The 13,208-nt window shown below is 41.1% G+C and overlaps 1 pseudogene; it reads left to right on the top strand.

Annotated features, from left to right (window-relative positions):
* The window catches only part of LOC127131486 (uncharacterized), a 107,320-nt pseudogene that overhangs the window by 80,516 nt on the left and 13,596 nt on the right, over window positions 1-13,208 (top strand).

Below are 13,208 nucleotides of genomic sequence, written 5' to 3'. Positions count from 1 at the left end.
ATGACAGCGTTCGATATGATCGAACACATGAAGATGCTCTATCAAGAGCAAGCAAGGCATGAGAGGTTTGAAGTTTCAAAAACCCTTTTTTTAAGGCAAGTTAGCTGAGGGAGCCCCTATAAGTCCCCATGTGCTCAAGATGATTGGGTATATGGAAAAGCTTGAAAGGTTGAGTTTTCCCCTCGGAAAGGAACTTGCGACTGATTTGGTCTTGCAATCGTTGCCAGATAGTTTCAGTCAATTTGTCCTAAATTTCAATATGATTGATATGGACAAATCTCTTCCTGAACTGCTCGCCATGTTAAGAACTGCCGAGCAGAATCTGAAGACAAAAGGGAAGTCCATTCTGATGATCGGAAATGGAAAGAGACAGAACAAAAGGCCCACCAGGCAGGGTGATAAAGGGAAGGGCAAGGAAGTTGCCAAACCCAGACCCACTGTTACTGTTTTGAGGCCTAGTGGAGGCATAACAAAGGCAGGCACCTGCTTCCATTGCGGTAAGACCGGACACTGGAAGAGAAACTGCCCAAAGTACTTGGAAGATGACAAAATCTCCATTCACAGGAAAAGGTGAAAGAGCTAATGATCTTTTGGCCCTCATACATACTGATGTATGTGGACCACTGAACATTCCAGCCAGAGGAGGTTTTCAGTACTTCATCACATTTACTGATGATTTCAGTAGATATGGTTATGTGTATTTAATGAAACACAAATCAAAGTCCTTTGAAAAGTTCAAGGAATTCAAGAATGAAGTACAAAACCAACTAGGTAAGAATATTAAAACTCTTCGATCAGATCGAGGCGGTGAGTATTTAAGCCTAAAGTTTGATGACCATCTGAAAGAGTGTGGGATCCTATCCCAACTTACTCCTCCTGGAACACCCCAATGGAATGGTGTATCTGAGAGAACAAATCGAACCCTGTTAGACATGGTCCGATCCATGATGAGTCACGCCGATCTTCCAAACTCCATTTGGGGACATGCACTATTGACAGCAGCTTACACACTTAACCGTGTTCCATCCAAAAAGGTTGAGAAGACACCATATGAGATATGGAGTGGTAAGAAACCACATATGTCTTACATAAAGATTTGAGGTTGCGAGGTTTATGTGAAATGACAAGTTTCAACTAAGCTTGAGCCCAAATCTGACAAATGCTTATTTGTGGGGTATCCTAAAGAAACAAGAGGATATTATTTCTACACTCCTTCTGAGGGCAAAATGTTTGTCGCTCGAACCTGAGTTTTCCTAGAGAGGGATTTTATTTCCAAAGGAATCAGTGGGAGGAAAGTAGAACTTGAAGAAATTCAAGAATCACAAATTATCGATACACCTATGGAGGAATTAGAGCAGGAAACACAAGTGGTTGTGTAAGAGCAACCTGCTCAAGTAGAACAAGACCAGCGTAGGTCAGGCAGGATACGTCACCTACCTGAGATATATGGATATCTGATCAAGGTGATGTATTACTCATGGATCAAGATGAGCCTGTGACCTACTCATGGAATCTTCGCCTTGATGAAACAGTAAAACTGTATGGATTCATCAAGAACGAAGATGAGCCTTGTGTCTACAAGAAGGTTAGTGGGAGCATGATCGTATTCCTGGTATTATATGTAGATGACATATTACTTATTGGAAACGATATCCCTACCCTGCAACAAGCAAAGTCTTGGGTGGGGAAATGCTTATCTATGAAGGACCTAGGTGAAGCAGCCTATATATTAGGAATCAGAATCTATAGAGATAGATCATAAAATGCTTGGCCTAAGTCAGAGTACATAGACAAGGTGCTGAGACGCTTTAATATGAATGATTCCAATGGTTATGTGTTTTGCTGAAATGGTGGCGCTGTGAGCTTGAAAAGTTCAAAGCAAGATACAGTTGCTGAATCTACAACCGAGGCCGAGTATATTGCTGCCTCAAGTGCAGCAAAGGAAGCTGTTTGGATCAAAAAGTTCATTAGTGAACTTGGCATAGTCCCTAGCATTGTGGATCCCATTGGTCTCTATTATGATAACAATGGTGCTATCGCATAAGCTAAGGAGCCTAGATCTCACCGACGATCCAAACACATACTTAGACGTTGTGTGAGAATATGTAGAGTACCTACACTTGACAATATAGCTGACCCACTGACAAAGCCTCTTGCGCAGCAGAAGCATGATGGCCATACTAGATCAATGGGCATAAGGGGTATACCTGATTGGCTCTAGTGCTAGTGGGAGATTGTTGGTGTAAGCCCTAGAGGCCAATACATTTTTTGGTACTTGTATCGAATAATAAAAGGCATTCTCTTTATTATGGTTGATTAATAAAGTCCCTGGAATAGATAGTCCATTTAATGTATTAAGTGTGACTTAATCATGAGAACACATTAAACATAAGGACACTATTCCTAAAGTATCCGTAGTCGAGCTTTAGTGTGAAGTGGGATAACATTAAAGCATTAAGACTATTATGTTTGTAGACTGATGATCACATCTCATGGATCATGGATAAAGAGTTATCAAGTCTTAAACATAGGTATGAATATTAGGAGTAATATTTATACCGGATTGACCCGCTATGAGAATACTATATAGAAAGTTATGCAAGGTGTCATAAGTTATTCTCATGGTGATAATAATGTATTCCACTCTTCGACCTGAAACCACTATGGATCCTAGATGTAGAGTCGAGTGCTTTATTGCTGATCAAACGTTGTCCGTAACTGGATAACCATAAAGACAGTTGATGGGTACTCCACAAAGCATGCTGAGGGACATGAGTGTCCTAGATGGAATTTGCCCATCCTGCGTAACAGGATAAATGTCTATGGGCCCAATATTGAACTGGACAAGGATGACACGGTCTATACCTTGTGTTCAATATAGACATAAGGGCAAAAGGGTAATAATACACATAATTATTATCACAGATGGTTTTGTCAGATCACATGACATTTTCGTGTCTTGGGTAGCAGTGATGTGTTGCTAGATACCGCTCACTGTTTATTGTATTAAATACGTGATTTAATATAATTGCCAACGTCACGAAAACCTACAGGGTCACACACAAAGGACGGATTGATGAGAGATAGAGTAACTAAGGAATACCGTAAGGTACGGTGCCCTTAAGTGAATTATAGAACATCGTAAGGTACGGTGTACTTGAGTAGAATACGAAATATGGTAAGGTACCATGGGCTTAAGTGATTTTGGGCATATTATAAGATATGGGACAAAATACACTTAAGTGGGCTTTTAGCTTGAAGCCCACACAAGTGGTTCTATAAATAGAACCCTTGTGCAGAAGCACAAAGTGCAGTTGCATTATTTTTCGTTTTCACTCTCTCTCTCTCTCTCACTCAAAGCCTTCATTCGTACCAGCTAGCACTGAGATTGAAGGAACCCGTTCGTGTGGACTGAGTAGAGACGTTGTCATCGTTCAACGTTCGTGATCGCTTCGTGGATCTGCATCAAAGGTTTTGATCGTCACAAGAGATCTGCACCAAAGGTTTCAACCGTCACAAGAGGTAAATACTCTATCACTGATCATGACCATTCGTAAGGATCTCTAAAGGAGAAAATTTTAATTTCCGCTGCGCTTTGGGTCACAAATTCTCCTTCAGTAAGCACCCCGAATCTGGAACCTGTTGTTAAGCCCTCCTCTATACTAAAAACCCCTACTTCTGTTGGCCCTAGCGGCAATGTGAAAGAAGACTGTGATGAGATGCTAAGGCTCATCAAGAAGAGTAAGTACAATGTTATAGACCAGCTTCTACAAACGCCATACATGATATCCGTGTTATCATTACTCCTGAATTCAGAACCACATAGAGAGGCTCTGCATAAAGTTTTGGATGTGGCATATGTAGATCATGATGTCACAATAGAACAGTTCGATAGCATTGTTGCAAACATTACTGCTTGTAACAATTTGAGTTTCTGTGACTCTGATCTCCCTGAGGAGGGAAGAGACCACAACTTGGCTTTACACATATCCATGAATTATAGAGACGATGCCATGTCCAATGTGCTGGTGGACACTGGGTCATCCCTGAATGTATTGCCAAAAACCACTCTCTCAAAACTGTCTTATCAAGGGCCTCCTATGAGGCAGAGTGGGGTAGTTGTGAAAGCTTTCGATGGGTCTCAAAAGACTGTGATTGGGGAAGTTGATCTCCTTATCAAGATCGGACCGAGCAATTTCCAAATTACCTTCCAGGTTATGGACATTCACCCATCGTACAGCTGTCTCCTAGGCAAACCATGGATTCACGAGGCGGGCGCCGTGACATCCACCCTACACCAGAAGCTGAAATTTGTGAAGAATAAGAAACTGGTAGTGGTAGGGGGAGAAAAGGCTCTCCTGGTTAGCCACTTGTCTTCCTTATCGTATATAGATGCTGAAGATGAAGTTGGAACTCCTTTCCAAGCTTTATCTATAGCTGAGCCTGTTGAGAAAAGAATTCCTTCATTTACTTCCTATAGAGATGCAAAGTTGGCCATTGAGTGTGGTGCAACTGCTGGTCTAGGAAAAATGATTGAGCTGGAACACAATAAGTCTCGGGCCGGCATAGGCTTTTCTTCTGGGGTTTTCAATGACAAAGGGTTGTTCAAGAGTGGAGGTTTTATCCACAATGGTCAGGAGGAAGAAGATGCTGCTGTTTTGGAAGAAGATGCGGAGGATTATGACAATTTCATCATCCTTGGAGGGGTCTGTAACAATTGGGTCGCTGTGGATGTTCCTACAGTTATCCACAAGTCAACGTTATGATCACTTTGTTTAAAAAACCCTTCTCCCATGCCAAAAGGAGAAGTGATGACATTGTTGGCAACATAAATACAATGATATTTTCATTCAATAAATTCATGTTAAATGTTTGTTTTTCCAATTATTTTCCCTTTTTGCTTTTTGCATGAAATTGGTGATCACATTAACCCTAAAAATAGAATAAAATCAATCTTTTCATCTGCATAATGATTTGCCTTGTTTGATTTCTAAAAGCTTTTCATATCCAAAATCATTATGCAGGTTGATCAAATCCATTGAACATAATGATCCAACGCCATCTCCCAATTTTGAATTCCCTGTATTTGAGGCAGAGGAAGATGATGTTGAAGATATTCCTGATGAGATCACCCGTCTACTTGAGCATGAAAAGAAGGTCATTCAGCCGCATCTTGAGAATCTAGAAACAGTCAACTTGGGGTCTGAGGATTGTGTGAGAGAAGTGAAGATTGGGGCACTCCTGGAAGAAACTGTTAAGAAGGGGTTGATTGAATTGCTACGAGAATATGTCGATATCTTTGCTTGGTCGTATGAAGACATGTCGGGTCTAGATACATATATTGTGCAATATTTCCTACCCTTGAAGCCTGAGTGGGTGCCTGTGAAGCAGAAGCTCAGAAGAACTCATCCTGATATGGCAGTGAAGATCAAGGAAGAAGTTCAGAAGCAAATTGATGCGGGGTTTCTGGTGACTTCTACATATCCTTAATGGGTGGCCAATATTGTGCTCGTGCCTAAGAAAGATGGAAAAGTCCGGATGTGTGTGGATTATAGAGATTTGAATAAAGCTAGTCCGAAAGATGATTTTCCTTTAGCACGTATTGATATGTTGGTAGACAATACAACTAAATTCAATGTCTTCTCATTTATGGATGGATTTTCCGGATATAATCAGATTAAGATGGCACCCGAGGATATGGAGAAGACAACATTCATCACACCTTGGGGAACATTCTGTTATCGAGTGATGCCCTTCGGTTTGAAGAACGCGGAGCCACGTATCAACGAGCTATGACCACCTTGTTCCATGATATGATGCACAAGGAGATTGAGGTATATGTTGATGATATGATTGCTAAGTCGAGAACGGAAGTGGGACATGTAGAGCACTTGTTAAAGCTTTTTCAGCGTTTGAGGAAGTACAAGCTTCGTCTGAATCCCAACAAGTGTACATTTGGAGTCCGTTCTGGCAAGTTATTGGGCTTTATTGTCAGCGAAAGAGGTATTGAGGTTGATCCTGCAAAGGTCAAAGCAATACAAGAGATGCCTGCGCCCAAAACTGAGAAGCAAGTCTGAGGTTTTCTTGGCCGCTTGAATTATATTTCCAGGTTCATATCCCACATGACTGCCACATGTGCGTCGATATTCAAGCTCCTCCAGAAAGATCAGTCCCATGATTGGACCGAGGATTGCCAGAAAGCTTTCGATAGTATCAAAGAGTATATGTCTGAACCTCCAATCCTGTCTCCGCCTGTAGAAGGAAGATCTTTGATCATGTATCTGACAGTTCTTGAAGACTCGATGGGTTGTGTACATGGTCAGCAAGATGAATCAGGGAAGAAAGAGTATGTTATTTACTACTTAAGTAAGAAGTTCACTGATTGTGAGTCTCGATACTCAATGCTTGAGAAGACTTGTTGTGCTTTGGCTTGGGCTGCTAAGCGTTTACGTCAGTATATGATAAATCATACAACTTGGTTGATATCCAGAATGGATCCAATCAAGTACATATTTGAGAAGCCTGCTTTAACCGGGAGGATTGCCCGTTGGCAGATGTTGTTATCTGAGTATGATATTGAGTATCGAGCTCAGAAGGCTATTCAAGGTAGCATCTTGGCTGACCACTTGGCACATCAGTCGATTGAGGATTATCAGTTAGTTTAGTATGATTTCCCAGATGAGGAGATTCTATATTTAAAAATGAAAGATTGTGATGAGCCTACACTCGACGAAGGGCCAGAGCCTGGTTCCAGATGGAGTATGGTATTTGATGGCGCTGTAAATCAGTACGGAAATGGTATTGGGGCAGTAATTATTACTCCTCAAGGCACACATATTCCTTTTACAGCAAGGCTAACTTTCAAATGCACGAATAATATGGCTGAGTACGAGGCCTGTATTATGGGATTGGAAGAATGCATTGATCTAAGGATCAAGCATCTTGATGTTTATGGTGATTCGGCCCTCGTTGTCAATCAGATCAAAGGTGAATGGGAAACGAATCAGCCTGGTCTTATTCCATATAGGGATTACGCGAGGAGGATTTCAACGTTCTTTACTAAGGTTGACTTCCATCATATTCCTCGAGATGAGAATCGGATGGCAGATGCTCTTGCTACGCTAGCCTCGATGATTGTGGTTAAATATTGGAATGAAGTTCCCAATATCACCGTGATGCGCTTGGATAGACCATCTCATGTATTTGCAGTTGAAGAAGTGAAGGATGATAAACCATGGTATTATGACATCAAGTGCTTCCTCCAGAACCAGGTTGATCCGCCTGGGGAATCTGTGAAAGATAAGAAGGCTTTGAGAAGATTGTCGGGCAGTTTCTACCTCAATGGCGAAGTGCTTTATAAGAGAAATTTTGACATGGTTCTGCTCAGATGCGTGGATAGACACGAAGCAGACCTGTTGATGACTGAGGTCCATGAAGGTTCATTTGGTACCCATTCCAGTGGACATGCCATGGCTAGAAAGATGTTGAGAGCAGGCTACTATTGGCTGACAATGGAGTCTGACTGCTGCAAATATGTAAAGAAATGCCATAAGTGTCAGATTTATGCGGATACGATTCATATTCCCCCGACACTTCTGAATGTAATTTCATCACCATGGCCTTTCTCTATGTGGGGAATTGACATGATTGGCATGATTGAGCCGAAAGCGTCCAGTGGACACAAATTCATTCTCGTAGTAATTGATTACTTCACCAAGTGGGTTGAAGCGGCATCATATGCAAATGTGACCAGGCAGGTAGTTGTGAAGTTTATCAAGAATCAACTCATGTGCCGTTATGGTGTGCCAGATAAGATCATTACTGATAATGGATCTAACTTGAATAACAAGATGATGAAAGAGTTGTGTAGTGAGTTCAAGATTGCACACCATAATTCTTCTCCTTATAGACCCAAGATGAATGGGGCTGTTGAAGCTGCTAATAAGAATATCAAGAAAATTATCCAAAAGATGGTTGTTACGTACAAAGATTGGCATGAGATGTTGCCATTTGCTTTGCATGGATATCGTACATTTGTCCGCACTTCAACAGGGGCAACCCATTTCTCTCTTGTTTATGGCATGGAGGCCGTACTCCCGGTAGAGGTGGAGATCCCATCAATGAGAGTCTTGATGGAGGCCAAGTTGACTGATGCTGAATGGGTTCGGAGTCGCTATGACCAGCTGAATTTGATTGAAGAGAAGAGATTGACTGCCATGTGTCATGATCAGTTGTATCAGCAGAGAATGAAGAAGGCTTTTGATAAGAAGGTCAAGCCTCGTGTGTTCCGAGAGGGTGACCTCGTGCTCAAGAAGGTCTTGTCTTTCGCGTCCGATTCCAGGGGCAAGACGACTCCAAACTATGAAGGTGCATATGTTGTTAAGAGAGCCTTTTTAGGCGGTGCTTTGATACTTACAACTATGGATGGGGAGGATTTCACTCGTCTTGTGAATTCAGATGTAGTCAAGAAATACTTCGCCTAAAAATAAAAACAGAATAGCTCGCTAAGTTGAAAACCCGAAAGGGAGGCTTAGGCAAAAATGAGCGTCTCAGTGGATTGAAAACCCGAAAGGGCGATCCAGGCAAAAGTTAGAGACATAAAAAATGAATATATGTATCCCGCTAGATTGAGTACCTCATCCTGGGGCAATCTAGGCAAAAATTAGGGATTTGGCAAGTAACTGGATCCTGACAAGACTGTGTTCTACAACTGTCATCCATCAGAGATTCTTGTTCATTCATCGTCAACCAAAGCTTTGAATACATCGAATTCAGAATTGGTGGAGAAATGGTCATTATGTTCAATGTAGCCCTTTTCCAATATATATCACCAATTTCAAACTTGTAAAAATCTATGGGGTCTTGCCATTTGCAGGCTACCATTCCATCAAACGAATTTGAGCCTTTTATCCAATTATTTGCACTCTTATTTGCTTCTATTTCAACAAATGTTTTGCATTTTTTAATTGAGAAAGTATCATTGTTTTAAATAAATGAATTTTTCATAACTTGTTTTTTAAACAAAGTGAACATTCACAATGACAAAAGGATACTTTGGAGATCCTCAGTGCTCTCCCAAGGGTGGTATGATCCCCAATAGGGTAAGACATTTATTCATATCCCTGGCATGACTGTATCTTCTTCCTCCGGAGCCCCTTTTATGGTTCATCCCCGAGTGGTATGCTTGTTGAGATGTTCACCACTCTCCCCTTCAGCGGAAGAGCGATCTTTTCTCCTCAGCATGTGTGATCTCCTTGGTGAGTTTGGTACTTGGTGTCGGATCACCAAATTCCTCTTATATCCCTCAGATGGATTCCCCAGTAGAGTTGCTTTTGTGGCAGTTTCTGCTTGTGCAATGAATTTTTTTTCCCCAACCAGATTGACTGATGGTTCATCTCCCAGAGATTTTGTGATTTCCTGGTATCTCTGATTCCCCGGCAGATTGGATACTCTCCATAGGAATTTTGGGCTTCCTCCCTTGAGATGTAGTACCGGACGGCTGTGTGCCTTTTCCTTTGGAGCTGTTTGTGTTAGAATGTTTGTTTGTCAGCATTCATCATACATAAATCACGCATATGTGCATATAACCTTCAAACATTTGGATATTCATATTGCATTTTTTGCCATATATCTATTGTTTGTTATCCTCTGCTAGTTAGTAATACATTTCCCAAGCAGATGTCGGTGTCTGATCCCTCAATATAGAGTCAGCCCCTTTAAGTAGAAAGTGTTTATCTTTCCTGCCATATTCCCCACTGAGTTATATCCTCGTGGACGACGGTTGTTTTTGCTTCCTCCCAACACATATATTGGGATGGGTTCCCCTATTGAGTTATATCCTCATTAGGATGAGTCTCAATTCAGTTTGCCTTTTTGGTTTGATCCTAAATTGGCCTCTTGTGACTGTCTCTGGTGTTTCCCTATGGTAAATGAATAATTGCTCAGTAATCAATCCTCAACGGAGTTTGTGGTTTTCTACCCTTATACCGGTAGTTGTAAACCCTATTTTCCCCCCTTTGCAGAGTTAACCATTGTTGTTCATCCTAGTTGATGACGGTTACTCTTCCGTGTTTTTCTACCCAGTATCCGGTAGATGTAATCCCCTCTTTGACGGTTATCATTATCCAATATTCGGTATTGATATTCCCTTCTTCTTTTGGATAATTGCTCTAATTAAGCAATTTTATCCCCAGCGGGTCCTCTTTCATTTACCGTTTGCCGGTGATGTTTGTTGCTCCCCTTGTTTGGTCATCATTATATACCTAGTTTTGGTATCCCAATGCCTTTCTCTGTCGGTCGATTTATCCTTTATTAACCCAATAACCGGTTGTGGATAATCTTCCATGCGAGTATATTATCTACGTTCCGACGGTAATAGATAATATATCTCATGCACTCTTTGGTCGAAGCCTTTTGTTCTTCCCCAGTCGAGTAAGATTCGTATCCCTGTTTTGGAATCGAATGTCCATCCCATAATCGAGTTTGGGTTCTGCCCTCTTTTTGGATGATGAGTGTTTTGGAAATATTCCCCAATTCATGCTTTGGTTGGTCACCTATTATATGCCCAGTAACCGGTATCCCTGGTATTCCTTCCTTCTGCTCCCTATTCTGACTTTGGTCCCCTGTGGAGTCAGATTTTCCTGAGTTGAGATATACCTTTTAGGTCTTCCTTAGATGATTTGGTTGATTGATATCTCTCACCCTTATACCGGTCTTAGATATTCATTCTTCCCGAGCTTGTTGTTCTCTCACCCTTATACCGGTGATCAGATCACATGTCTCATTGAGCTTGTTACCCAGTAACCGGTAACACCTCATCCCGCTGCTTCCCCAGGAGAGTCTTTTTAGACATCCCCAGCGAGGTATCTGTTGTGGATCGCCTTTTGCTGTGTTGGCATATTCCCCAACACATGCACCTTCGAGTCAGCTCGATGTCCTTCCATTAGGTTTACTCCCTTTGGGATTCTAATCCCCAAGTTTCAAGTCGTGACCTGCTCACGCATTTTTTTTATTCTTCTTCTTATCCCTATGAGAATCCCTAGAGTCTCTATCCCTAGTAAGTGTATTACTCCTATGGATTGTCAATTTCTCCGGATGTTTTTTCTTCTTTGTGGACACATATCCCCACAGAGTTTGTTTGTTTTGCATACATACATTTGCATTATGAGGCCTCTTAGGGACCAAAATTTGTCTTTTTGTTATTATTTAAGCCCATTCTACCTCGTCGAGACGAAGATTTTAACCTTCACTTCTCCGGCTAGAATGATCTTAAATAGGGGCATCTGTAAGACCCTAACTTTGTCCCTAAGATCCCTCATGGCATCATAACATTGCATTGCATAGCCTCAAGGATCATTGAGCATCTTGGCTCCCTTTCCCTTTGGGTAGGGATCTCTTGTGAGTGGTTTGAGATCACCAAGCATGCTTGAATTGTATATCATTGCTTTTTTTGTTTTATTTACTAACCAAAAGCACAAAAATATGTCACTAACATCTTTTGTTTGTAGCTTAAGCAATCACCAGGTCAAGAGCTTCAAGAAGATCCTTTGTGTAAGAGATGAGGTATTTTCTTGGGATGAGGATCACATGATTATTATAAGGAGCTTACATGATCTAGGGTTTCATTTTGAAGCAATTTCACCAAGTGGTAGAGGCTCAAGTTAATCAAGACATTTCAAGGTCATTTGAGGACCAAAAGTCAACTGTGCAGTCAACTGAGGGCTATGAGGTGGGGAAATGAGTTGAGACACCTCAATCATGTTCAAATGGGGTCTATTCATCATTCTAAACATCCATCTTGAAGATTCAAAGGTCATGGCAAAAGTTACTAAAAATGGAAAATGACCTATAATTCAAAGTTTCCAAATTTGGCAAGTTTTGGTCCACTTTCAACTTGACTTTCAATGTCAAAGAAGTTTCAAATGGATTTTTGGTGAACATGAAAGTTGTAGATCTTTGTCTCCCATTTCCAAAAGGTCCTAATTCATGTCCATATGATGAATGGTTGAGGAGTTATGGTCATTTGATCACAAAGTGTGCATGGAAATTCAAAATGGCATAACTTTTGATGTAATACTTCAAATTGGTTCATTCTTTTTGCAAAGTGCTTCTCATGTTCAAGGCATCTCAAAGTAACATCATTTGGCTCAATTGTGCAAAGGAATCATGGTCAAATGTTCATTATTTCACACATGTTCATTTTGAAGTAAATCTTCATCATTCATTTTTGGCTTGAGATGTAAGCAAATTAATCTTCAAATCATGACCATTGGTTGCTCTTGAGTGGATTTAAGCTCTAGCATGGAGCTGAACACGGGTATTATGGGCATGTGAGCTCATTTTGCATTTTTGCAAGTTGCTTCATATCTCACTAATCATGATTAACCAATGGAAAAGATGATTAGCATTGTCATTAGCATGGAGTATAAGTACCAAAACCCTAATCATAACTGCCACAACAAACCATTTCAGATCAAAATTCAAGAAACTCTCTCAAAATTCTCTCTCTTCGATTTGCATTTTTCTTCACACAAACCTCAAAGGTTCTTGCATATTCTTGATCCTCATGCTTCACTGAGCAAGAATCATCCATTATTTGGTATAATTCATCAAGAAATCATGCAGTTCATGTACATTTTCATGGCAATCGGATTTGGAAATTGAGGCATGTTCAAGAGGTTTCAACCGTTTCTTTTTGCATAAAGCTTCAAAGGAAGTGTAGAGGAAGTGATCTGGAGCAGCTAAACACGTGAGGACACGATTTCTGAAAGCTCCATTTCCAGGTGATGCTATTTTCGATCTCTCCTTTTGCTGTTTTCAGGATGTAGACTTGTAGATCTCGTTGAGTAGGTCATGTACATATGTTTAGAATTGAAATTGACTGAGAATTGAGGATTTGGTGTGGACTGAAAGTTTGGATCTCAAAACTTTCTCTCTTCGATTTGCATAATCTAGGAGGAATTAGGATGAATCAATGTGATATTTGGAACCTACGTGAGAAGACGAGTAGAATGATGTAGGTTTTGTGAATTTCTGGAAAAGTGCATGGCGGCGCCGCCGTGCGTCTCGCCGGAGAAGACGACCGGAGCTGTAGTTCCGGCGTCTGCGTGTGCTAGGGTTTTGCATGCGTGTATTCCATGTGTGTCATTGCGTGGGAGAATGAGTGGACGAGATTGTTTTGACCAAGGCCATGCAAGCGTGGACTGTTG

This window comes from Lathyrus oleraceus, chromosome 3 (assembly GCF_024323335.1).
Source record: "Lathyrus oleraceus cultivar Zhongwan6 chromosome 3, CAAS_Psat_ZW6_1.0, whole genome shotgun sequence".
Lineage (NCBI taxonomy): Eukaryota > Viridiplantae > Streptophyta > Magnoliopsida > Fabales > Fabaceae > Lathyrus > Lathyrus oleraceus.
Note: the sequence above shows the minus strand (reverse complement) of the source record. Positions and strands in the feature narration are given on the sequence as shown.